The sequence below is a fragment of the Polypterus senegalus genome, chromosome 7 (genome assembly GCF_016835505.1).
Source record: "Polypterus senegalus isolate Bchr_013 chromosome 7, ASM1683550v1, whole genome shotgun sequence".
Taxonomy (NCBI): Eukaryota; Metazoa; Chordata; class Cladistia; order Polypteriformes; family Polypteridae; genus Polypterus; species Polypterus senegalus.
The window spans coordinates 41588747-41616693 of NC_053160.1; the positions used below are offsets into that span (position 1 = coordinate 41588747).

A 27947-nucleotide genomic window follows, 5' to 3' on the forward strand; every position below is an offset into this window, starting at 1 on the left:
CTCTTCATCAGTCAAATATATTTGCAAATCATGATCATCCCTGTACTTTTATTCCGACCTTCCTGAACAATGTCGATAGTTGTTTAATAGATAGAATCCCCCCAGCATGTCTCGAGTCTGCCCATGATTTTTTTCCAAGTGGGCTGTGCTATGTACACATCTGTACTTGGTGTCTAGGGGACAATCTAACCACATTTCTAAACTACATGAAGTGGCTCCTCTTGATATGAGTAAGCAGCAGTTCTGCTCTGAGGTTCTCATATGTTTCCAAGCTTTTTCATTCTGTCACTGTGAGTGAGTCCAGCAGCACTGCACAGAAACCTCATTTTGGCCACTTGTACTCAAAATCTCATTTTTTTAAATTAATATCAAGGGCTATTGGCAAGGATTCGGATGTAGACTGACAAGTAAATTGCCAGCTTCATCTGTGGATTTAGTTCCCACTTTAAAACCATCATCCTGCATGGATTAATTGTCCAATCTCATGATCACCTTAACTGTTATATACCCTGTGGCGCTTGTGGGACAGCTGCTCACTCCTGTTAGCAGAGAACATGACACTCTTTTCAAGGAATGCACCATGATCTTGGATTTGGAAGTACTGTTCCTCATTCCAGCTGTACTCCATTCAGCTACAACCTGTTCCAGTGTGCACCGGGGATTACAGTTTGATGAGATCAAGAGGACACCATCCTCTGCAAATAACCAATTGGCAGCCCTTACGTTCCAAAACTAGATATTCTCTGCATTTCTGCTATATCTTGATATCCTGACCATAAAAATCATGAACATAACACAATACAAGGCACACATGTCCTGAGCACCTGAACAATGAACAATCTGTAATTTGACCTTCATGGATGTTCTAACTAAATCTAAGAGGATGATGAGATACTAGAACCCAATCCTGGAGCCAGACTTGAGAATGATATTTGCTGGTGACTGAGTGACCAGTGTAGCCCAGTTGGGTTCAGTCCCAAAAGATGCTTGGAGCTGCCATGTTGGCTCACCACTAACAAGTCATAGGATGTTGGTGACAGGCAAGAATCAAATCATACTTAACCTGGGTAAGGAGAAAATGCATGCTAAATGAATAGCAGAGTTTTACAATAAACACATTTTTTCTCTATTTCACAAATTTCACAAATAAATTAAAAAATACAGCAGTACAGTAATTTTTAATAAATGCCAATAATAGTATAGAAGAAAGAAAGTTGGCACTACTGTACACATGTGCTTTTTTAATGTTCTCAAACATGAAGTCGCTGTGCTATCAGATTACAACTTTATGCAAGTTATTCTCACTTTGTAAATTTAAATGCACCACTAACATTTACCGTTCCAAATTATTAGGAATGAACCTTCTTCAAACAACCGGGAAAGCCAGTGAAGAACACTGAACCAATTTTCATATTCATGAAATCAGCTTGAGCTGGCTTGGCTGCTTTTTGACACGGTGCATTATCATACTGGAAATAGCCATTGGAAGATGGGTAAATTGTGGCAATGAAGGAATGCATATGGTCAGCAACAATAGTCAGACAGGCCATGGCATTCAAGTGAAGACTGATTGGTATTGACCAGTCGAAAGTCTGCCAAAAAAAATACAACACCACCACCAGCCTGCACTGTTCATATGAGGCAAGTCAGGTACATATTGGATTGATGCTGTTGATGTCGAATTCTGACCCAACTATCTGTGAACCGAAATCGAAATCATCTGACCAGGCTAATTTTCTAGTTTTCAACAGTACAGTCTTGGTGGAACTCGCTTGGTCTTCTGCTGTCGTAGCTTGTCTGCCTCAAGGTTCAGCGTGCTGTCCATTCTGAGATGTGTTTCTACTCACCACAGTTGTACAGAGTACTGGTCTGAGTTACTGTAGCCATTCTGTCAACTTGAACCAGTCTGGCCATTCTCCTCTGACCTCTCTCATCCACAAAGCACGTCCAACTGCAGAACTGGATATTTTTTTTTGTTTTTCACACCATTCTAGAGACTGTTGTGCATGAAAATCCAGAGAAATTAACAGTTCTCCAAATACTCAAACCAGCCCATCTGGCATCAACAATCATGTCACCGTCTAAATCACTGAGATCACATATTTGATATCTGATGTGAACATTAACTGATGCTCTTGACCTGTATCTACATTATTTTTTTTTGCATCATACTGCTGCCACATGATTGGCTGATTACATTATTGTGTGGATGAGCAGATGATAGGTGTTTCTAATAATCTGCTCATTGAGTATAGTTCCTTCAGTGATGGCAAGTGAGTATTCTGAAGTGGCTTTCAATGGTTAAAAAAATAATTACAGTGCCAGATATTTCTTCTCCTGATTTAGTGATTTTTGTTACTACTAGGTCTGAACTTCAGCCCCATGAACCCGAATGGATAAAGTGAATTTGAAAGGGACAGATGAATGAATAGAATCACTTCTATCATTTCTGTGTGCTGTGCAGTTTTGTAGGAACTATGCAGCAGTTCACTAAAAGGAGACAAATGTACATTTTTGTCTTACTTATTTCAGAGTCTTTTTATCTGTGCAGGATTTTTTAACATACTGTACTCTGATTTGATATCAGTTCTTAAAGCCATAAAATTAAATAAGGTCTGAGACTGGCAAGGATTGGTTTCTAATTAAGCAATGGGATTGGAATGAAAACCTGCAGCTGCTGCGGCCCTCCAGGACTGGCATTGCCCGCCCTTTCTTTAAAGAATGCCACACTGTTGTAGGGCTCACTTACTCATACGACCACATTGTGCAAAAATGGAATTGCAAAGCTAACATAACACATGTCTTTGGGAATATTGGAGGAAAACATATACAGACACAGGAAAAATGTGGAAACTACACAGAGACAACAGCCAGACATGGGATTGGAATACGGAACATTTGCCTGTTATCTCTCATGCAGCAGTGCTAACCATTCCGCCACCATGCAGTCTTTACCAGTCTTTACCAGTTGAAATATTCAAATGCAGTTCCGAAACTGAATCTCTGTATCTATCATTCTGTCCTGCCTGTACAGTCATTGTTGATGTTTATAAGTAGTGGGTTGTTAATGTAAAGTACAATCTTGTAAATAGTGATCAATATCTTTTTGTTTTTCAAGTCTAATATCATGTATGAATTGTACAATCAGCGTTTACCTTCCAAATGTACTTTTAATCAGAGCACCCCAGGGAACACACTAGTTTCTGTAGGTGAGACAAGAAGAAAGAGGTAAAAGGTATACTCAATATTAAGTATACATTTCCTGATCTTTTTTATTTAAAAATTATTACAGTGACAAAACCTGAAATTGATTTCTGTATGAAAGATGGCACCTTTTGCAAGTCAGCATCCTTTAATGCTTCTCAGGGGCATTGGTTTGGAATTTCTTGTCTGGAGGGGAGATAGCCTCTACTTCACTGATTCCTTTACGGATGGACTCCCGTTTAATTACTGACCAGAAACAGATGCACAGTCTGCTTAGTGTCAGAGCTCTTATGAGCCTTTAGTGTAGCTATATTATCAAAATTCTTATAATCATAAATCTAGGACTTTGCTAAATTACAAAATAGTCAAATTTTCAATCAACTTTCAGCTTGCATTTATCTTGGCATTTATGTATTATGATGACTGGATCTTTGTACATATGGTGTCCCTTCTTATTAAAATAAATGAACTGATTGCTTATTATTTGCATGATGGTAAGTATGAGACAGCATTGTCAATCTGTGAAGCAAAAATCAATTGGAATTTTTAGTGGATTTAATATTATCAGTTTAAACTGGGTTAAGCTGCTTTTATATGCTTACATGTACCATAAATTTCAATGTGAATGCACAAAAAATAGAGATGAATTCTCAGGCTTAATGTACTTGTAAGAGCCAGCTGTGTAGTCTTTTTTCATTTTCATTCAACAGCCGCCAGATTAATGATAAATGTAACTACTGGAGAAGAATGTAAATAATCTTCCATAACTGACCTCCACAAACAGTATATGTGTATACTGTTTATATATATATATATATATATATATATATATATATATATATATATATATAGCACATGTGCGATTAGGAGGGAGCTGAGTGGACCAAGTAAAGGTAATTACCCACCAGGCTAGGGGATGGTGGGGTGCACTAAATCTACCTCTGTTAACTCTGCAGACCAATTACGTTAAAACCTGCCTGTTTAAACATCAACGATGTCACTTCAGGTTCTGGCACACAGAAAGACGTCACTTCCAGTTCAGTCTTTAGATGACATCACTTCCGGGTTCAGCTGATAAAGCCGTCATCTTTTCCATTAACCATCAGTCCAGTCTAGCACTCAACATATGCACATCTAAGCCAATTTCAAAGCCCTTTTTGCAGCCAGGGACAATATACAGGTGGCTGCCCCAAACCATTCCAGTGAGTTGAGACTCACTCCGTTACAATATATATACCGTATATACTCACGGATAAGTTGGGACTTGATTTTACCACATAATTTCCGGTATTTTATAATGTCGGTCATATGAGTCGAATGTGGAAAACTCACACTATTGGTACAAGGGATTATGATATGCTAACGCCCACCTGAAAGAGTAACCACGGAGGACAATGCTTTTTTTTCTGTGTGGTTGTGTGCTCCTAACCTCTCTCTCTCTCTCGTTCTCTGTTGTGCCTGAATAGCCAAACTATTCTGAAACATTTGCACTGATTTGTATCTTTTGTATCTCACAATCTCATACACCTTTATCGTAAGAGCATCCCTTATCTACGATGGAGTGTTCGATCAGAAGAAAATATGAAGCTGGTTTTAAAGTAAACATTGTTGAAGTAGCGAAAGAAATTGGTAACTGTGCTGCTGCAACAAAATTCGATGTGTCTGAGAAACTGATGCGCGATTGTAGGTGGCAAGAAGATGTAAAAAAAAATAATTTAAATGCCGCATTTTAGAGTGGGTGTATAAGTCGGGGTCTGATTTTTATGATCGATTTTTTGGGTTTCAAGACTCGACTTATATGAGAGCATATACAGTATATATATACATATATATATACAGTATATATACTGTATATAACAAAGTATAAAGTATAAACTAGTGTACATATTTAAATTAGCTTAAGTTATTTATGTTGAGTACTATACAGTATATGAAATGTAACCATGAGGGGGTGCCAGAGAGCCCCAAACCACAGGCACATTAATGCACCACACATCGACAGGATAAAATAAAGGATTTTTATTTCTTTCCCAAGTACCTCCCCAACTATCCATCCATCCATTAACCAATCCGCTATATTCTAACACAGGGTCACGTGGGTCTGCTGGAGCCGATCCCAGCCAACACAGGACACAAGGCAGGAATAAATCCCGGGCAGGGCGCCAGTCCACCGCAAGGCACACACACCCACACACCAAGCACACACTAGGGACAATTTAGGATCGGCAATGCACCTAACCTGCATGTCTGGACTGTGGGAGGAAACCAGAGCACCCTAAGGAAACTCACGCAGACAAGGGAGAACATGCAAACTCCACACAGGGAGGACCTGGGAGGCGAACCAGGGTCTACTAACTGCGAGGCAGCAGCGCTACCACTGCGCCACTGTGCCGCCCCCCCTCCAATTATCCTTCCAATAATAAGCAAAAAAATATAATTACAAACACAATAAACCAATGAATCTTCCTTCTTCCGTCCTCCAGTTGAGTGTTGCCCACTTCCTCCTGACTCTTACTCCAAGAACTATGGAAGTGGAAGTACTTCCGGTAATGTTACATGGCCAGTTGGAAGCACTTCTAGGCTACAACAAAGCCAGGGAGATCTCCAATGGCAGCACTTTCTACCGTCCCCAAGGGAACCCTACAGGGCCGCACTTCCAGACTAGGACCCTAGATGAGGGACACTTCCACCTAGAATGGTGGGGGTTGAATTGCTCCCCTGCTGGTTCCTGACATTTTTGGGAATCCCAATAAGGATTAGAATCATAAGGCATCCCGACCAGGTTTTGTCCCCATATGTTCCATCCTTCTGTTATGGCATCCCGGGCCGGGTAAGGAATTTGCCTCCATCCTGAGCAGGACACCCAGTCGTCCTCAGGGGTATTTAAAGTAGTTAAAGGAGAGCTTCCTGCTGGTTTCTCTTCACATATATAATGCCAAATCACAGAATATATTAAAACAGTCTAATTAAGCAAGCAAATCAATTGAGGAAAGGATTGACACAAAGAATACTGAAAATCTGTCAAATACTGTCAAAAAAGAAACTTACAAAGTGAAACACAAAACCCTAGCTGCCGCAGACGGCCTATGCCTCAGTAAATTCTTCTTTGGCATTCTGGGTGAATCAGGCAATGCAGGATTATATAACAGAATATAATGGCTACACTAGCATGAATATTTTGAGGTGCTGCTTTAAGGTGTGCTGCCAATTACACAACTGACTAGAGAAGTAACTTAATTATTTTTGTGTCTCTTCATTTATTTAAATGTCGGCCTTGGTGGATTTCCAAGTTGGCGTTTGCTGTATTTAATTTTTGCCTGTTCTCCTTCTCACTGTATGTTTAGGACATCTGTAGACCTGCTTGATCAAGATGCATGAATAATTTCCTTCAACAGCTATTGCTTGATTTCACAAAAGTGTGTTATTTTTATCAAAAAAGCAGAAACAGTGTTTAAATGGACTCTTTTTATGAAAGTTCTATTAAGCAGTGTTTATAGTAATTTCTTATTCCTGACAATAGGGATGTTTTTAACCACCATTGACGTCAGATCTCTTTACTTGCCTACCTGATAAAGGTGATGTTTTATTTATACAATATCATTAGAATCTATATATATAATTCACTAAGGCAAGACGACCATGGAAAGCACGCCGGAAGGGCGTGGATTCACTAAGCCGCCGACAAGTGAGACACCTATGGCGCACACAGGAAGGAGCCACGCCCACCAACTCCAAGACCATTGGATACGACAACAACTCGCAGGGCCACGCCCACCAAATTGGACGCGACGACACAGAAAAAATGGCGTCATTTATGTTCGTCTGTCGTAGAGGCCACATGCAGTGCAGGTCAGGTTAATGTCATGTACCTCCGAGCTACGTTGACTGTTAATAGAGGCAGGTTTCTCGCGGAAGTGAATCGCCATATACAGCGTGTGAAACTGTTTGCGAGGGGTATCCCATGGGATCCTTAAAACATTCCTTTACAACTCAGGTTAAAACACAATGAAGTGACCAGTCTTTAAAAAACGAGTTTTCGGTTACGACACACAACCGCATGCAGCATAGCAAAGTGTTGTACACGCTACATACAGCAATTCGCATCGGCGACAAACATGCGTCTTCTTAGATGCTCCTGCACTTTGTACACACCCCCCTCCCACCTCGCTACGCCGCACGGACGATTGTGTGTTGGTTCGTTCTGTGCATTGTTAAAATGTTGCTTTTCTTGCTGATTTATTACGTTACCGATTTTTCAAATGTTACATTTTCTCCCTGTGCTTAAAAATTATTAAAAAACCGGCCTGATTATGCAGCGTATGGTACGCCGCGGGTTGGCTAGTCTGCTTTAATTAGCAATTACAAATTTCTTTTTTGCCTAGATGATAAAACTCCAGTTTTAATTATAGTCTTTTTATTGTCTGTCATATGCCATCCATCCATCTAATATCTAAACCCACTTATTTAGAGCAGAGTCATGGGGTAGCTGAAGCCTATCCCAACAAACATTAGACACAATGTAGGAACAATCCCACGACAGTGTGCCACTCTATCGCAGGATGAACATACCCAGGGTCCAATTTAGCATTGTCAGTCCACCTAAAGTGCATGTGTTTGGACTGTGGGAAGACAATATGCAAACTCCAAGCAGGGAGCACACAGAACTTGAACTACGGTCTTCCTGTTGGCAAGGCAGAAACACTATTGCTGTGCCACTGTGCTACCCTCTGCCATAGTCTTCAGAGGATCTCTGCTGGATATATCTGGAAGACAGTTTGCTTCACCTGTAGACTGAATAAGATAGTATCAATGCTTTGAGCGTGTAGGGGACAATAGAACCTGGCCATATATGCAATGAGCAAGAAGGTAGAAAATATGGGAAACACTTCAGTTTAGGTACTGCAATAATGCATCTATTACTTATTTACTCTTATGTAAGAAGACCTTAACAAAGGCTTCTTTGGGTTTTAATGACACTCACAAGCATCTGTGTAATATGGCCTCCTAAAACAATGCCACTTTGGAATGGTCAGAAGTGTCTCAAGTAAGTCTTATTTCTTTTGATATTATTGACTTCAATATATGGCCTGTGATTCATTCATATAAATAAGTAATTTTACCAGCATATCATATTTTTACCACATTACTGATTCTTTGTATTTGTCATTAGCACCAAAAGAAGTCTTGTTACATAACAGTAAATGAGTAATGGATGCAGTACCTAAACTTGTGTTAAAAAAATATATTTAGGCCTTTTGCTTTCTACAATGAAACAGACAGAAAACTACAACTTTATCACTCATTTTTGTTTCTCTTGGTAAGAGTCATGATAGCAATCCAACAATCTTTATTTCTTTCTAGGTTTTGCCATATGGTTCTATGGCAGGTGAAAGATATAATCCCTTGAATATGTTCTTGGTTGCCTGCTCAGTCAGACCTACCTTCTAAATATACAATCAGAGGTGCCTAAGAGTTTCATAATTACTTGTTTAACAGGCGACATTCAGAAGAATTATGACTACACTGTGGGATCCTTCTACATTACCAAAATGTGTACTCTAATACAGAAACGGTGCCCCAAAAGCAAACACATTTCATAACTTAAATATTTTGCAGTAATTACCCAAAGCTCATGACCATCAATAAAGATACAGAAGTGTACTGGTCTGCAATTCAAGGGCTTTGTCCTAAGATGTATCTGTTGTTTCATCATACATTGCTGTTTTAATGTCCACACATCCACTGGGAAACGACACAATAGGCTCATCTTGGACCATAGTAACCTTTACTTGAGTCAGCTACTCCACTCTCCTGTGTAGACACAAGTTAGTATTTTCCAGGACAGGACCATGACACTGTAGCTGTTGGTGGTTCTTTTTCTAACATCAGTACACTTGACCATTTACCATCTCAGTACGCAGTAATGATCTTTCTCAGTTCTCCAAAGCACATCTGGTTCACTGTTTTATAAAAAGGGCAAAAGCTACAGAAGGGAAAAACAACTGATGCAAGTGAAGCCAGTCTGCTTATTGACTGGAGACTCCTTTCTAGTATTTTGCTAAAGGATATCAATAACTAGATGAAATACTGTTTCTGTTTTTAAAAGTAGCAACCACCACCCCAGTTGTTATCTTGCATGAATTGTTTAAAAGTAAGCGAAAGAAGCACATGCGCACTGAAGCGTAAAAGGAGAAAGATGAGGCAGAGGTCTAAGTAAATCCATGCCATTCCAACCTGTTGGCAGGACCTGATTAAACTCTGAATTCAAAAGCTTCTGGAACTCTGACCCTTTGATTTCACCCCTTAAAAAATGTTCAGTCTTTGGTCTTTTTATTTGATACGCCACAATAAAAATGTATCCTCCAAAAAAAATAAATGAAAAAATAAATGTAAAGCTACAGTTTTGTATTTCATTAACCAAAATAATAGGAAGAGATGTTTTGTATTTGTCAATACTGCAAGACAAGCTGATCCTATTATCTTCACTTGTGTTTTGTGTACATCCATTTAACAACAACAACATTTATTTATATAGCACATTTTTATATAAAAAAAGTAGCTCAAAGTGCTTTACGTAATGAAGAATAGAAAAATAAAAGACACAGTAAGAAAATAAAGTAAGTCAACATTAATTAACATAGAATAAGAGTAATGTCCAATGGCCGGGGTGGACAGAAAAAACAAAAGAAAACTCCAGACGGCTGGAGAAAAAAATCAAATCTGTAGGGATTCCAGACCATTAGACTGCCCAGTCCCCTCTGGGCACAGTGGGGACACTTAACAAAGTCCATCAACTTTAAACCAAGTACCACATTTAACAATTAAGAGAAATAATCAATAAATGTGAAAGTCTGTTAAATCATTTGGTTGTTTTTTAGCCCTTCTTTGTGTTGACAATACAAACCCCCACAAGGAGTTCCCTCTTTGTTATCCTTGTCTCTAAAGTCATTTCTTGTTATTTATTTTGCTGTCTTTCACATATTCTTTTGTCATTCATGCTTCTTCTTTTTGGCATTTTCTGAGTCTTAAAATGAATACTTTTTGTGTAGTTATTTTTATGCATTTTAATGTAGCCTGTGTTCTTTCTCCCTTGTGTGATGAGTCTAAGGGGACAGGGCCCTCTGATGCCGCAGCTCTATTTAGGGCCGCTGAAGCTTCAGTTCTTTTTTGAGGCTTAGCTTTCCTGCTAATGTTGTTTGCCTCTCCTAGGATTTTGTTCTTTGGATTATTATTGATTTTGACTTTGTTTCTTCTGGTTTTGTTCTTTTGGCTCTGTTTTCAGATTACAGAATTGTTTTTGTTGTTTTTAAGATTTTCCTTTAAGGCAATTTTCTTTAACCATATCCCCAATCTTGAATGGCTCAGTCAATTAGTTATCAGTCTTTACACAGTTGCATGATTGAAACATCGTGCCTTGGCCATCCCTCAGTGACATCTGTTCAACAAACCCATAAAATGGTAGCATTCATATGAAAACAATCTGGCATTGTACTAGCTGCAAAATGCAACACAAATAAAAATTTAAGTTGTGGAACACTAAATCTAGAAATAAGAAAAAGAACAGGATAATTCTCTTCTCCATATAACAAAACCTACAATCCCAAAGAAAAAAATTATTCAAAGAGAAATACAATGCATACCATACTAGTGCTCTGTTTAAGGTTAATTTCTTCTCTCATACCTAATGTTACTCTCATGACCCCATGTTGGAATAAGTGGGTTTTAAAAATGAATTAATTAATATTTATGTACTGTATGTGAAGGCAAAATATTTATTCCATCTTTAAGGAAACCTGACACAATTTCTCATTCAGCACGATTTGTCAAATTTAAATCTATTTTAGTGCTTGGTACTTTATTATGTATTTTCATTTTCTTTCCAACACAAGCTTGAGTATTCACAATGTGAAGCAGTTATTCTTTTGACAAGGATGCCAATAACTTATCAACATGACTTTTTGTCAGATAAGTCAATGTGACTTATTGACTCAGATGACGCAAGTTCCTCAGACCCTTAATTCCCTCAGTAGGTGACTCTGCTCAGCCACAGATATCGAGAGGTTATTGACATTCAGCAAACAGCAGTTAGAAACACACTGTCCTCTACAACTGCTCTTTTAGTATGTTAGCTCTTTGTATTGCATAATATTACACTTCATTGTTGTGTGGTATTTGTGTTCTGATTACATGTGTCCTTAAAATCCAGGAGTCAGCATACTTGTGTGCCATTTAGGTAAACTATTACTGCATAGTTAGTACTTAACAATGGCCAGCCTTTGGTGAATCACTGTACTCTGAAATATATAGCATGAATTTTATTTATTGAAAAAAATACAATTGAATTTATATCCTGAATGAAAGCAAAATATTAGATCTTTGTAATGTATTTTGTAAGACAGCAAAGACAAGATTTGTGCTCAAATTAAAATCGAGCAAAGGGACCTAGGGAGTAAAATACCTGAGAGCAAGAACTGATCAACCTTCACTGCATGCTGTGTTGATTCTGAGTTAAAAGGTGATGGTCATGGCTGTTTGGAGTAAATAGCGCAAAGAAGCTGACTGTCTGATTCAAAACTGAATCGTGTCTGACTCAAACTCAGAAGCAACAGATTTTTATGATGATGTAAATGAAGGTTGTTATTGGGTTATATGGTGCCTATAAAAGTATTTGGCCCTTGGATGTTTTTATATTTTATTGCTGTATAATATTGAATCATACTGGATGTAATTTGGGTTTTTCAACACTGATCAAAACAAAAAGTCTATCTAATGTCAAAGTGAAAACAGATCTCTCCAAATCATCTAAATTAAACATCAAGTGTAAAATAATTAATTGTATAAATATTCACCCTTTTAAGGATGATACCATCTAAATCATTGTTTCTCAAACTCGGTCCTGAGGGACTCACTATGGCTGCAGGTTTTTGTTCCAGTCAGATTCATAATCAATGACACCTGATAGCTCTGAGCTCATTTAATTAGCTGATATTTTTTTATTCTTATTCTACATCCAGAAAAGCACAGCAGCACGATTTTTACATGTATAAGACATTTAAAAATATTTCTGCTTTTGCTATAGACTTAAATGTTTAACTCTTTTTTGATTTCATTATACTTTGCCCTTTCTCTGTGCAGTTTTTCCCCTTCGTTGTATCTTATTAATGACAATTAAAAATGAGCACAGCAGACACCCAGTCAAACAACACTGAAAGGCGGCAACACTTTACATCAGACCCACTAATTAGTAAATAATGGATTAATTAAACAATTAGAACACCTGGAAAAGTAGAAAGAAAATCAAGATGAAAATATTGTGAAAAAGAAAAAAAAAATACATTATTCCCATATAACTACTTGGTACATTTTAATATATTTTTTTTTGCCAAACTTAGTTTTCTAATTTCTATATTGTTCCCAAAACAGAGAATTTGGGAAATAATACATCACTTAATTAGCCTAGGAGTCCAATTAAAAACAGAAACTGGTTGGAACAAAAACCTGCAGCCACAGTGGGTCCTCAGGATCGAGTTTGGGAAGCACTGACCTAAATCATCATTAGTGCAGTCAATGTGTTTTAGAAGTCACACAGTTAGTTAACGGCAATCACCTTTCAATTGACTGCAGCATAAATGCACCTGTATCTGGAAGATCCAACTTGTGGTAAGTCAGTATGGTGGCATAACCTACACAATAAACACAAAAGAACACTGCAAACGACTCTGTGAAATTATGTTAAAAAAGCACAAGTGAGAGGATGGATAGTCACTGAATATCCGTTGGAGTCCAGTTATCTCTCTATTATGTAAAAAAATCCTGGGATGAGTGAAAGTGAAAGACTTTTTTCAAGAGATTTTTTCAAGTCCCGTGAGATGAGACTTTGGCCATGAGATTTTTTTAAGTCACACCCTCCTTTCAACCATATTCAACCACGCACACAGTACTCTGTAATAATGTTGTTAGACTTAAGTGCAGCGTTTGACACCATTGACCATTCTATTTTACTGCACAGGCTAGAAAATGATGTTGGACTTGCAGGTACCGTGCTCGTTTGGTTTAGTTGTTATTTATCAAATCGATTACAATATGTACAGAAATGTGCTGACAGTACTCCATCATTATACACAGAAGTGAAATATGGTGTCCCGCAGGGCTCAATACTGGGACCTTTACTATTCTCAATTTACATGCTTCCACTGGGATCTATCATTAGGAAACATAATGTTAATTTTCACTTGTATGCAGATGACACCCAGTTATACCTTCATTTACTGTAGATCAAATGAAGTTTCTCCGAAGTTGTCTTTATTTAGTTGTGTTAGTGAATTAAAGGAGTGGATGGGTAAGAACTACTTGTCTTTAAATACAAATAAAACAGAGATGTTAATTGTTGGAGGGAATGACGTTGATCACAACAATTATCTGTCATCATTTAACTTAGTTGGAATCACCATTAATTTTACTGAATCAACCCGCAATCTAGGAGTTATCTTTGACTCTAGCATGTCATTTAAAGCGCATATTACGAAGTTGTCCAAATCGTGTTTCTTCCATCTTAAAAATGTTGGGAAATTAAGGAGCTTTCTAAATAAACAGGATTCTGAAAAATAAATTTATGTGTTTATTTCTAGTAGGATTGACTACTGCAATGCAGTGTTCACTGGATGTTCAAACTGTTCTTTACACAGCCTCCAGTTAATCCAAAATGCTGCTGCAAGAATTATTACAAGAACAAGAAAATAAGAACACATAACTCCAGTTCTTAAATCCTTACACTGGCTCCCGGTTAAGTTTAGGGCAGATTTCAAAATCCTCCTTTTAACGTATAAAGCATTAAATGGCCAAGGTCTGGCTTACTTGTCTGAACTTACAAACCAGAGCGTACATTAAGATCTCAAGATGCCGGTCTGCTTATGATTCCAAAGATTAATAAAATAACAGTGGGAGGTTGAGCTTTTAGTTACAGGGCCCCTAAACTGTGGAATGGTCTGCCTGCTACTATAAGAGATGCCCCTTCGGTCTCAGCTTTTAAATCCCGGCTGAAGACTCATTACTTCAGTTTAGCATATCCTGACTAGAGCTGCTGATTAACTGTACAGACTGCATCTCTGTTGTTAGTCATTAACACTAAAACATAAGTAACATGATAGTTATAATTGGATACTAACCCTCACCTATTCTGTTTCTCTTCTCGGTACTCAAATGTGGCACTTGGTGCCATGGCCCACCTGCCAAGTTGTTTTGCCTGCCTAAGGTAAAGTCATCCCTGATGGAGGATTGCAGGAATTGTGGGAAAGAGGGGTCCTTTAATCGGATTAGCGCTATTTCAGCTGTGGAATGGCCAAATGGGGGAGGCAGCTTGATGGCTGAAGTCTCCAGGATCCTAAAGAAATCCAAATCATATTATGTGATATCATCTACTGTTAAATTCTACTCCGTACTTCTGAAATTTTTATTTTTATACTGTATTGAGGATTTATTCTGTTCTGTGTATTGTACTGTATTGTATTGACTCCCTTCTTTTTGACACCCACTGCATGCCAGGCCTACCTGGAAAGGGGTCTCTCTTTGAACTGCCTTTCCCAAGGCTTCTTCCATTTTTTCCCTACAAGGTTTTTTTTGGGGAGTCAAGGCTGGGGGGCTGTCAAGAGGCAGGGCCTGTTAAAGCCTATTGTGGCACTTCTTGTGTGATTTGGGCTATACAAAAAATAAATTGTAAATTGTACTCTCACCTCTCATTCGGGTAAATGCTTTTGTTAGACACAGTTCCTGCACTTTTAGCTCATATAAATTTTAACACTTTCCTCACTTTAAGTTCCCAATTAAAGAAGACGTATTATGTCCAAATCTTATTGAAGAATTTCATCACGAAGAGTTATCAACAGAAACAATGAGTACACGAGCAATCCTAGCACAGAAAAATGATGAATTCAAATGAATTAATGCCAAAAATGACAATCAGTTACACTGCAAATTGGTTAAATGCGTATCAATAGACTATGCTGAAACAGTTGATGGTGATCGTGCGGAAGATGAAAACATTAACTTACAATATCCTGAAGAATATCTACAATCGTTAACACCGTCGGGTCTTCCACTGCATGAATTACTGTTGAAAGAAGGATGTACCAAGAAAGGTAATGTAGTATATCTGCCACGGATAATATTAGTCAACAAAGGAGATCTTGATATGCCATTCGTATTAAAACGTTAACAGTTTCTGTTAGAATAGCTTTTGCAAAGACAATTAACAAATCTCAGAGCCAAACATTCGAAAAAGTTGTTTTATTTAATAGAGAGAAAAAAATGAAATTCACTCACGGGCAGTTATATGTTGCGTTGTCACGATGAAAGTCCAAACCCAGAATCAAAATTCAATGCAATATTGGCGAAAATTTTATTTAAAAAATTGTTTTTACTGAAGTTTTACAGTAAAAGTGTAAGTTAAAAAAGTATATGCATACTAATTTCAAAGCCAAACATAATGAAATTGTATTACACAGCGAATAACACTAACACAACATGAAACATAATTTACTTTCAAATTATTACGTTTTGCTATTTTTTAATATGGTTAATTACTCACTGTAATGTAAAATAGTTAGTTCTATTATGCATATGTAACAATTCCCGTGAAAATAACAATTTAGTTTAAATTGTACATCCGCATCCCCATAAGCGAGTGGCAGAACTGCAAAGTGGCTAGCGCGTAACGCAGGCCCAGGGGTTGGCGAGCGAGGAAAGCAAAGCCCCCTAGTCAATCATGAAGAAATGGAAAGAGTATGGCACCACTGTAAATCTGTTGTAAATCTCAGAAAAACTGAGAGACTGCGCAAGAAGAACAGCAATAGATAATAATAATAATAATAATAATAATAATAATAATAATAATAATAATACAATTTATTTATTGAGAACTGCTGTGAGAACTCTGAAGGAGTTACAAGCTACAGAGGATGAGATTGGAGAGACTGTGCAGACAGTAACTGTTGGCCAGGTGCTTTAGCAGTCACAGCTTTATGGGAGAGTGGCAAAGAGAAAACCGCTGTTAAAAAATACATAAAATAGCATTGGAAGATTATTTAAAGCATCACACCACCTGTCATTTCTTGTCACATTTAAAGGCATAATCATATCGTCTCCTTCATAACTTGTTTTTGGCTTTGTTGGATGGATGCTTACCTTGTAATTTTCAAACAGTATTTTAGCAGTTCATCTTTATACCTACAGAAAATGGGAGTAAAGTGTGCTGAGTTATCCTTTAAGTAATGATCTTTCTGGGTTTTTATTTTTTGTATGGTTATTCAAGATGGCAGGAGACACTCTTATACTCTTGTCCTTTACCTTTTCCGTATACTTTGTTGAATTGACTACAACTTAAAAATAATGGAATGGCAGTCTTTATTATTTCAACTCTTGTAACCTCTATTAGGAATCCCTCTGAATCACCAGTAAAGGGCAAGATGTTTACTTGAATAAGTCATGTAATATAGAGCAGATGACTTAGCATTACAGTTGACAGATTTCTAATCAACACCTCTGCACATTCTCCTTAAAGACATTTTGGAAGAATGATCAGTGCGAGGAGTCATTTAATTTATTCTTTAATCATGACAAAGGTGACAGAGAAGCAGAGAAAACCTAAACACACTTGTAATCTCATGTTTTATGATTAACATGAGAGTTACTGAAGAGTTTAAAATCTCAAAGAAAGAAACTTTTGGCTGTCAGTATGTACTTATTTTGTGGACTAGAGATTTATTTGCAAGTTGGATATAAACAGCAATGATATAAAAAAAATGTGTTACTTGCCAGCAACAAGCCATCCACGCCTATATCTAAAAATATGTATTTATTTCCTGAAAAGTAAAAGCAAACAAATGTATTTGGTATTCACTGCAGTGCTCTGGGTAAAATGTCAATGTTATATAAACTTCTTATCTAACTCTTTCTGTGGTGCTTTTCAGCAGCCTTATTCCAGACTTACCTAGAATGTTTTTTGTTTTTGTTTTCATGAGTTAAATGAATAAAAAGAGGGTGAATGCATACCTCTGCTGAGAAGTCATTCCCCTTCCTAGCCCCCATCCTTCCTAAGACGACACGACTGGGATGAGAATACAATTTGCGGGAATTAGAAGCTGTAGGTTCTACTGCTCAGCTAAACAGAAAAATCCATTTATGCAGCATGCTGGGAACTTGTGATGGAGTCTACCATGCAAAGATGGAGCTTCTCTCTCATCTTTGGGGTGTGCGCACTGCTGGTTATATTGGATATGAAATATGAAATATGGAGTTTGTTATTTATAATGTCCTTTTTATGAACAATACAAGCGTATTTTATTTGGAATTGTTGACTTTTTTGAATCAAGGCAAACACTGAAATTAAAGATTACTGACTAAACCACATTTCTGTCAGATGAAGTGTAGCAGCAGATGGACTGGATGGAAGAAGTTAGCTCTCTGATGCTATCCATTTCTTTCTTTTTCTATCTGTAACACATTGAATCCTCATCATTTGAACTGCCAGTCTATTTACTTACCTTCTCAATTTGAAGATGTCATCTTGGCTGCAGTGAAATTCACTTTGAAACATGCAGTCCAATGAAGAAGATTTTTGCGTAGAGATGGCAGCTTCTGAAAAAAAGCCTGCATGGCACCTTAGGGATATGCTCTGTTAAAGCATGAAATCATTTGTATTTGAACAGTTCCATACCGTGTGTGACTCTATGCCGCAAAATGTCAAGTCTGGCTTGGTTTTGTCAAGCAGGGAGTGATGGAGATTAAGGAGGAGCAAATGATACTTTTGAAAGTTAATGAACTCCTCGAGCCAGCACGACAAGCAGAATCAATCACTAAAGAGACATTTAGAGTCCCTGACTAAAAAAATATCCCAGCAAGAAACTGAGGAGAGGACTGAGAACACTGCTATTGAATATTGGAATAAACTTTAGTCAGCTGTTATTCCTCTTCCTTGCAAAGCCTCTCTCAGCTGACTGAGAGATGCTACAGGATTTACTCTTCTTGTCAGAACTGATCTCAAGTTAAGCCCTTAAAATTAGGAGTCCTTAATTATTAAGACTGTTAAACTGCTTTCCGAAAGGCTTGCAAAATCCCCCACTTGTCCAATGAAGTTTAGTGTTTGGTTTTCTCCAGACTTCAGTCAACCACAGCCCAAGCCAGGAAAGCGTTGATAAATTGAGCCCATGTTGCTGGGCTGTAACCGTTTCTCTGTAATCCTGCTCATGCTAAGTTTACTTGTGCTTGAGGAACAATGATCATCAATGATACTGAAACATGCTATTCGGGTCTGAGGAGGGTCGCAGAAGGCTCAGCTGAATCAAGTAGTTAGTAAGAGCTGGCTATCCCGTTAATGCACATATTCTAGTTTGTTATTAGGGTATCTGTTCTGTTTGATATCCCAGTACTTCACATATTCTGGGTTGTTATTAGGGTCTCTTTTTTACTTGATATGTTTTACTGATAGGTCCTGCTGAATAATTAAAGTTCAGAAAAGGTGGAGTGACTATTCTTCTCGGATTATTTAAGTGGGTTTTGCTTCTTTACAGCTGAAACTAGTGGCAGAGAAGTCATGGTCTGTTCTCTATTCTCCCCTATCCTCATTTTCAGTTGTTTTGACCAGATTTTGAATTGGGAATTGATATGAAGTTCTTCTTTGTATGGATGCAAATTTAAAGACAGCAAAGAGAGAATATACACTTAAATACTGATAGTAAAGTCAAACGCAACAATTACTAAGCAATGTCACAAAAATATTCACAAGCATAGCACACATTAACTAAACAAGTAAATTGTTCAATGAACTTAATTTACAAACAGTTCCATGTCTTTAGTTTTAGTTTCCAGAAAAAATGCATTGAAAGGGAAAGTCTGAAACATATGATTTGTATCTAAAGATGGTCAGTCTTGAGTAGGATGAAGAAGGCTACTCAAACAGTGCATCTGGGATTGCACATTTTTTTAGCCAGTGAAGAAATAATCCAAAAACAACAACAACAACATTTATTTATATAGCACATTTTCATACAAAAAATGTCGCTCAAAGTGCTTTACATAATGAAGAATAGAAAGATAAATAGACACAGTAAGAAAATAAAATAACTCAACATCAATTAACATAGAATAAGAGTAAGGTCTGATGGCCAGGGTGGACAGAAAAAACAAACAAAAAAAAAACTCCAGACGGCTGGAGAAAAAAATAAAATCTGCAAGGATTCCAGACCATGAGACCGCCCAGTCCCCTCTGGGCATTCTACCTCACATAAATGAAACAGTCCTCTTTGGATTTTGGGTTCTCACGGAAGGACTTGATGATGATGGTCACGTAGACATCTGGCTTTTAGTCCATCAATGTTGGAGCATCATGATGCTTTGAGAAGGTGGTGCTGGCGCAGGCCGCCACCACAAAGAAACTGGAAAAAGAAGCAGAAGAGAGAGTAGGGGTTAATAAGGAATTTAGAGCCACCATGAATAGTTATTATAATGAATTGAACATACAGGATTAAATTAAAGTGAGGTTATCAAAAAGCCATGTTAAAGTGATGTGTTTTCAGCAGTGTTTTAAAGTGCTCCACTGTATTAGCCTGGCGAATTCCTATTGGCAGGCTATTCCAGATTTTAGGTGCATAGCAGCAGAAGGCCGCCTCACCACTTCTTTTAAGTTTTGTTCTTGGAATTCTAAGGAGACACTCATTTGAAGATCTAAGGTTACGATTTGGAATATAAGGTGTCAGACATTCCGATATATAAGATGGGGCGAGATTATTTAAGGCTTTATAAACCATAAGCAGAATTTTAATGTCAATTCTGAATGACACAGGTAACCAGTGTAGTGACATGAAAACTGGAGAGATGTGCTCGGATTTTCTTTTCCTAGTTAGGATTCTAGCAGCTGCATTCTACACTCGTTGCAAGTGATTTATGTCTTTTTTGGGTAGTCCTGAGAGGAGTGCGTTACAGTAATCTAGTCGACTGAAAACAAAAGCGTGAATTAATTTCTCAGCATCTTTCAATGATATAAGAGGTCTAACTTTTGCTGTGTTAGAAAGGCCTATGCATTTTGGGACTGGCTGTCCCTTTTTCAGGGTCAAGTAGTGTGGTTTTACAGACTGATGAAAAAACATATATTAACAGAAAAAAAAAGAAAAATTTACAAAATAAATAAATAGTCATAGAAATGTATACACCAGCGAAAGGCAACCTTTTTTCGAGTTGCGGCACACTAAGTCCAAAAATTTTCTTTCGCAGCGCACCTGAGGGACTGCCCATAAATAAAGTCGTGACGACACAATCTATGGACAATCGCCAATAAAAACAGTTAATTTTATAAGTTTGAAAGACATTTTATTAATAAAGGAATCAAAGAATAAATCTTAAATTTAATTAATGTGAACGTTGAGATTGTTTTTCAGCACATATGAGACTGATGCGAGGATCAATTTTCGAAAGACAGACACGCATTTCCTTGTCGATCATTTGAAGTCTCTCGCGTTTCTTAGACTTAATTTCCGTAAGTGTTCCGTTATCTGTTTTTCCAACATAAATTTTTTTTTTAAACTGTCGCACCGGTTGCCCGACAATGGTATACACAGTTGAATAATAGTAATAACAAATTTTTTTTGCAATCATTGTTGCCATTTATTTGTACCCTTTTTGCAGAGAATTAAAAAGAATATTAAGTACTGGTAACCAAATCTTAATGGACTGTATAAACATGTATAAATAGTTAAGACAGTTCAGGACCAATGATACATAAGAGTCAGGAAAAAAAAAGCAAAACAAAGAAAAGGGATTACCTCGCGTAATATACCAAAATATCCAGACAGGATATGCAGTGGCCAACATCATCGGAGCACAATGACCTTCAGTTGGTTTTTTGCCTGTTTAAAGATAGAAAGCTAATTCATTGTTCTCATTAAGACCAAGGGGTGATAATATACTACATTTAAAAATCCATGCTGCGTCAATCTGTAATACCGGTAAACAGATATCAAAGTTTCCAACCACAAAGGGAGGGAGTAACACTGAATATTTAAAGTTTAAAGTGGCATTAGTTAATGGGTGGAAAGGTGTGAAACTATTATAAGAGAGAGGGAAGAAGAGAAAGTGATGGATGAAATTGTAATCTAAAGAAAAAAGACGAATGTGATATTAAAACAATGACACGTATAAAACTTAGAACAGAGAATCCAGTCCAAAACATAGAGAAACTAACAAAATAAATGGATAACAACAGAACAAAAATAAGCTGAAAAATGAAAGAATTCTGGCAATATTAACACAAAGGTGAAGACTCTCACAGGTGGTAATTCTTGTACGTGTTAGTCAGAATACTTTTATAATTTGTTTAAAGAAGTGAAACCAGTAATTAACAATAACACGCAATGCCCACTGTTTACGCAGTCTGATGTTGAAGCCACAATGTGGAGGATGAAAAGGGATAAAGCACTCGGGCCAGCTGGCATAGAACCCATAGAAATGATTCAGTTGCTGTACGATTTTGGGATTTAAAACTTATCATAAGTGCTGAATGAAATATATGGTAGCAGGGAAACACCTGAGGCAATGAGTAAGTCAGAGTGAAAAAGCAGAACAATTAAAGGTGAGCTAGATGGCAGTTTGATGAGCCGAAGTCCTGCTATGAGTCATCATGATGAGAGCCAAGGAAAAGCATGAAACCAGAGATCACGCACGAGCAGTGTCACCTCATCAAAGAAAGCTGAATATCAAATACAATTTTCCTCTTTAGAAGAGCCTGTAAGAGCATCAAAGAGGTTCAAAAAACCCTCTGCCTCATTGATGCTTCAGCACTTAGATGTTGATTGGAAAGGTAGCAGAATCATGAGAGATTTCTACTGGGAACAAAGACCAGGAATAAGACAGGAAAACGAGACAAGCAACTTCATCCACATTAGAAGGGGAATCAAATAAAACTGTGTTTTCTTGCACGACCTATCAAATCTTTATAAGAAAGATATTCTATACAAAATTAGCTGTATCCCAGACATGGTGGTTTGAGGATACAATCTGATCAATATGCAGTACACAGTACAATACACAGATGTCACAGTGTTGATGACAATATTTAAAAAGAAACCAAGAAATACTAAAGACATGAAAGAACATGCAAAGGAAATCAAACATGTAGACAGAAAGAAAAAGAAAATATGAAAATTTGAGCTAAACACAAGCTATGAGAGAAGTAGGCAAGTAGGGAAGTTCAATTAGTTAGGGAGCAGAATAACATCTTATGTTTAGGTGAATGTTAAAAATGGAAGAGGTTTTGGGATTGCAAAGTGCACATATTAACAAAATAATAAGAAATAATGTAATTCTCATATGGTGGCGCAGTGGTAGCGCTGTTGCCTCGCAGTTGGGAGACCCGGGTCCGCTTCCCAGGTCCTTCCTGCGTGGAGTTTGCATGTTCTCCCCGTGTCTGCGTGGGTTCCCTCCGGGTGCTCAGGGTTCCTCCCACAGTCCAAAGATATGCAGGTCAGGTGGATTGGTGATCCTAAATTGACTCTAGTGTGTGCTTGGGTGTGTGTGTGTGCCCTGCGGTGGGCTGGCACCCTGCCCAGGGTTTGTTTCCTGCCTTGTGCCCCCTTGACCCCATAGTTAGAATATAGCATGTTGGAGGATGGATGGATAATTCTCATGGTTATGAGACTCAGAGTGGTGTGGTGCTCGGATTATTTAACAGATACACACGGAAGTCAATACTGGACAATACATGTAAAAAAAAATCAGGAAAACATTAAAGCTGGGGTCTTCAATTACGGTCCTGGCTGCAGGATTTCATTCCAACCAGTTTCGCAATTACTTTATATACTTACGTATAAGTCTTGATTATAAAATCAGACCCGACTTATACATCCGTTCAAAAATGCGACACTTACATTTTTTTTTTTTACATCTTCTTGCCTCCTCTAATCTCGCATTAGTTTCTCAGACACATCAAATTTTGTTGCAGCAGCGCAGTTACCAATTTCTTTTGCCACTTCAATGACTTTTAATTTAAAACCAGCTTCATATTTTCTTCTCATTGAAGGCTCCATCATAAATAAGGGATGCTCTTACAATAAAGGTGTATGAGGGTGTGAGAAATAAAAAACACAAAACAGTGCAAACGTCACTTTGTAATAGTTCAGGTATTACTTTCTGGTCTTGTAGGCACAATACATAGAAAAAAAAGTCAGTGTGCTCTGTGGTTACTCTCTCAGGTGGGTGTTAGCATATCATAATCTCTTGGACCAATAGTGTGAGTTTTCCGCATTCGACTTATACGACAGACATTATAAAATACTGGAAGTTATACGGTGAAATCATGCCCCAACTTATCCGCGAGAGAACTTAAACGCAAGTATATACGGTAGAAGCCAGGCCTAGCAGATAATAAGAACTTGGTATGTAATTACAGTATAAGGCTTTTTAGTGTTTTCATACTTCCAAGACAAATCTTTTATCACATTATAGATTTTTCATTTTCTGAGAACATTATCCATATATTTTGTTATCTGGAACAGCTATATAACTCTTAGTCGTTCCCTTCTCTCTTATTAACTTCAAAACATTTTGCTGACACATACTTCATGATGCATATACACAAGTTTAAACGGAAGCATGTTAGCTGGCTGTGGTGGGCTGGCGCCCTGCCTGGGGTTAGTTTCCTACCTTGCGCCCTGTGTTGGCTGGGATTGGCTCCAGCAGACCCCCGTGACCCTGTGGTTAGGATATAGCGGGTTGGATAATGGATGTACGGATGTTAGCTGGAGAGCTAGTGGTTCCTTTGTCATTTGCACCTAATTATTAACTCATGGCTGAACAATTAAAAGTGATATAGATGATTCAGTGTTCTGAATTGGAACATGCAAGTTAACTAAAACTAAGTCCAAAAAACATTTTGCTAGAGTAGTAAGTAAATGGGTTCTAATTAACAAATTGGGTAACCTGAGAAATGCAGCCAATGCTGCCCTACAGGATGTAACTGAGTAGCCCTGACTTAAAGCCTGAAGGACTACGTTTTTGAGAAGATATATCATGGAAAAATGGGATAACAGATATGAAGAAGTGCTAAAGTAAGAAGAGAACTGATGTCAGTATTCAGTAATGCAACCAGGGCTTCTGAGGCATGTATTAACGAAAGAGAAGATTGAATATCTTGTAGTGGCAGGAGAAACTAATGGAAGGCAAAGTCACAGTCGTCAGAGCATGAAATTCAAAAGTTAAATCAATGAACAGAGAGTCAAAAGTTTTGAAGCACTAGTGAGTATGGAGACAGATAGAACACTAATATCCACCTAAGCCATATGACACTGCCCATGATAATGATGACATTTATACATATATGGTCCTGATGACAGAGCGTGTAAATATTGCCTGTGATAGACAGGTGGCCTCCTGTTTAAAGAGTTGCTTTGCCACTAAAGCTGATAGGACAACCACCACTCTGAGTAGAAAATAGTGTTCTTGAAAACGATTAATGCAATAAGAGGCCATAAGTTACTTTTAATACTGTAATTTGTAAATATTATTCCAAAATGATTATATTCATTAATTTTATGAACCATCCCTTGACAGATGGCAGTCTATTGTTTGGCATTCGCACATTCGAATTCTCTTCTAGTAATCAAATTAAGAAACAAAATTAACAGAACAAACATGTCTTTAGGGCATGGAAGGAAAATTAAAGTACCTAGAGAAACACTTGCAGACATTACAAGAACCGCACAGACAGTGACCAGCCATGGAGCTGAATGGACCAGAGAGGCAGCAAAACTGACCACTGAGTCACTGGGCTGCCCAAAGCTTATTTCAAATAAGTGCAAGAATATTGGAAGGAGAATCGTTACTAAAATAGCAGAGATTAATGACTACAGACTTCTTATTTCACTAGCATGAAGCAATTAAGAAGAAGAGAAAAATTATACAAATAAAAAAAAAATATATGTGTACTTCTCTTGATTTTAGTTATATACTGATAGAAACATGGATTGTATAATGGGCATGTGTTACAGCATATGTGTAAAAAATATACAGAAATATAAAGTTTTGATTAATATTTTTGTAAATGCTGCATATATGGAATGTACATATGCAATTAATGTGTGATTATGTCAATTTCTTTTGTTATATTATGTAAGTAAATTGGACAATTATAAAGCAAGCAGCAATATACATTCCATTGGTGTATTTCATTGTTATAATAATATAATGATATACATGGCAGAAAATGTTATCAAAATGATGGTTAAAAAAACTAAAAAAGTTGTGGTTGCAGCACTTATGCACAATGTTCTAATCAGAAATAAACTGCCATCCTCCCATCCATTAAAAACCCTACTTAATCAAGTTTTGAGCTGAAGTGGATGGGATCCTATCCCAGAAGCACTGGTACTTGTTCTGGTCACAGCTAACACCCACCTACACACCCATGCTCACTCACATGGAACCATTTTAAAACCTAACAAGCATGTCTTTGGGATGTAAGAGGAAAAGAAGTAATTTGCACTCACAAGGAGAAAGTGAAAACTGCAGCCAGAATGGTGCCAGGCTGTGATTCAAGTCTAGGAAGTAATGGGAAACACTTGGTCACTATGCTTAAGTAGATGAAATTAAAAAATGTACATACTGTATAGGTGGCGTGGTGGCGCAGTGGTAGCGCTGCTGCCTCGCAGTAAGGAGACCTGGGTTCGCGTCCCGGATCCTCCCTGTGTGGAGTTTGCATGTTCTCCCCGTGTCTGCGTGAGTTTCCTCTGGGTGCTCTGGTTTCCTCCCACAGTCCAAAGACATGCAGGTTAGGTGCATTGGCGATCCTAAATTGTGCTTGGTGTGTGTGTCCTGCGGTGGGCTGGTGCCCTGCCTGAATTTGTTCCTGTGCTGGCTAGGATTGGCTCCAACAGACCCCTGTGATCCTGTGTTAGGATATAGCGGATTGTATAATGACTGACTGCATACATTAAGTCCATCCATCCATTATTCAGGGCACAAGGCAGGAAACAAACCCTGGACAGGGCGCCAGCCCACCCCAGTATATATTAAATTATTATTTAAAATAATAAATTGCATTAATAAGTGAAAGCTCGTTTGTTCCAATACTGTTTAGAAGCAAGAAGGTAAGTAATTAGGGTTAGGGTTAGGGTTAGGGTTAGACAGTGATAATTACTGTTGCTGAAGAAGCAGCGTTTGTACGTAACGGGTTAATCATTTTACTGAGTGTTTAATTGGCTTTGTTCATTTCCCTAAGGTGCTTGTTGTAAATCTTTTGTGGTAACTTATTGAAGACGAATTTGCTATTAGGCTGTTTTATTTAAAGGCCCCGTTGGAGCAGACAGAAAGTAGAAAGTCAAAGTTACACTAAACAAGTGCCTGTCATAGCCTGAGTTGTTGTCATAATGTGACATGAAGTAAAAGTGATAAATAAAAAATTCAGAACTGGTGAAAAACAGTTTTTAACATACACTACTTTAATGATTTGGCAAGACTGAGGTTCTACAATGCTTGTTTCGTCAAGCCATTATGTTTGCTGATAATTCATGCCATTAACCTTTTATGGAGTAACCGCGTTCGTCATAAAAATGAACTGCTTGTTTAAGACATGCATATCATTTTTAATGTTGTCCTGTTTAAGCTTACCTTATGGTCTTCAGTAGCCTCCTATGTTCTTTGCTTTATTTAGTGTTTAATGTTGATCAGTGGGCTTTCACTCAAAAATGTATGCAGGGTCACATCATACACAGAGTATGAAAGATGCAAAACATAATATTCCATACAACAACTTAATCCAGTTTGGGGTGCATGGAGCTTATCCCAATAGCGCTATTCACAAAGCACGAACTTGTACTGGGCAGGCTGTTAGTTCATTGTAAGATCCATACAAACATATCCACACTGGGCAAATTAAAAGTCCCTCTGTGATGTTTACTGGTGTACAGCTACTGTGGACAATCAGTATACAGAAGTTAAGCAAACTGAAAGCAAAAGAAAGTAAATAACACATATTTTACCTTGTGTCTCACCAGCCCACAATCTTTGGAACATTGACAAATGAAAAACATTCGCTGGATCGAAAAAGGGTGAGTAAATTGCTTAGTTTTTCTGACATTCTTTAGATGTTCAAAATTTGGACCCACTTTGACTTCTCATTCATATTAGAAAGTCTGTTAAGTAATTGTGTTTGAAATTAAAACAGGCATTAGGTTTGAATTTTGACATATTACTGCTTAAACATATGCAGCATTAATAAAGCAGCTTTTGAGACATGAAATTGGTTCATACAAACTTGTGATGTCATTTTTTGGTTTGAATGTTAGGGGCAGCAGTGTCCGGAGGGTAAAGAATGTGGCTTTTTGTATTCCAAATATTTTGTATATAATGTATATATAAAGGACAAATCTGTGTTAAATAAACAAATTACTATGGAAATATTTCAATATTTCTATGAACCTGCTGGTTTTTGATTTATTACATTTTTGCAGGCTGCATTAAATGTTACAAGTTTGGAATTTAACAAAAAGCAGGATTTGACAATTGTGAACATATACGGTAAAGTATAAGGCTGATAGTTCACAGTATTGTTCTTGGTGTGTTTATATGCAGTACATCGTTCTCAATAGCATAAAATATAAAGCTGAAGTATATAATGAATGAAGAAAACATGGAAAATACATCAGTGTGGCACTGAAATGAGTGTTGCTATCGTGCTGCAACAGTGCTGTAAAATCTGGCAACAA

General features: G+C 37.6%; 1 long non-coding RNA gene across 1 annotated transcript in view; it reads left to right on the forward strand.

The window, feature by feature from the left end:
* LOC120532131 overlaps positions 1–27297 on the forward strand; it is a 184571-nt gene extending 157274 nt beyond the window's left edge. The window contains exon 3 of the long non-coding RNA XR_005634212.1: positions 27237–27297. This is a non-coding gene — a long non-coding RNA (uncharacterized LOC120532131). The remainder of the gene's footprint in view (positions 1–27236) is intronic.
* Positions 27298–27947: the final 650 nt, after the last annotated feature.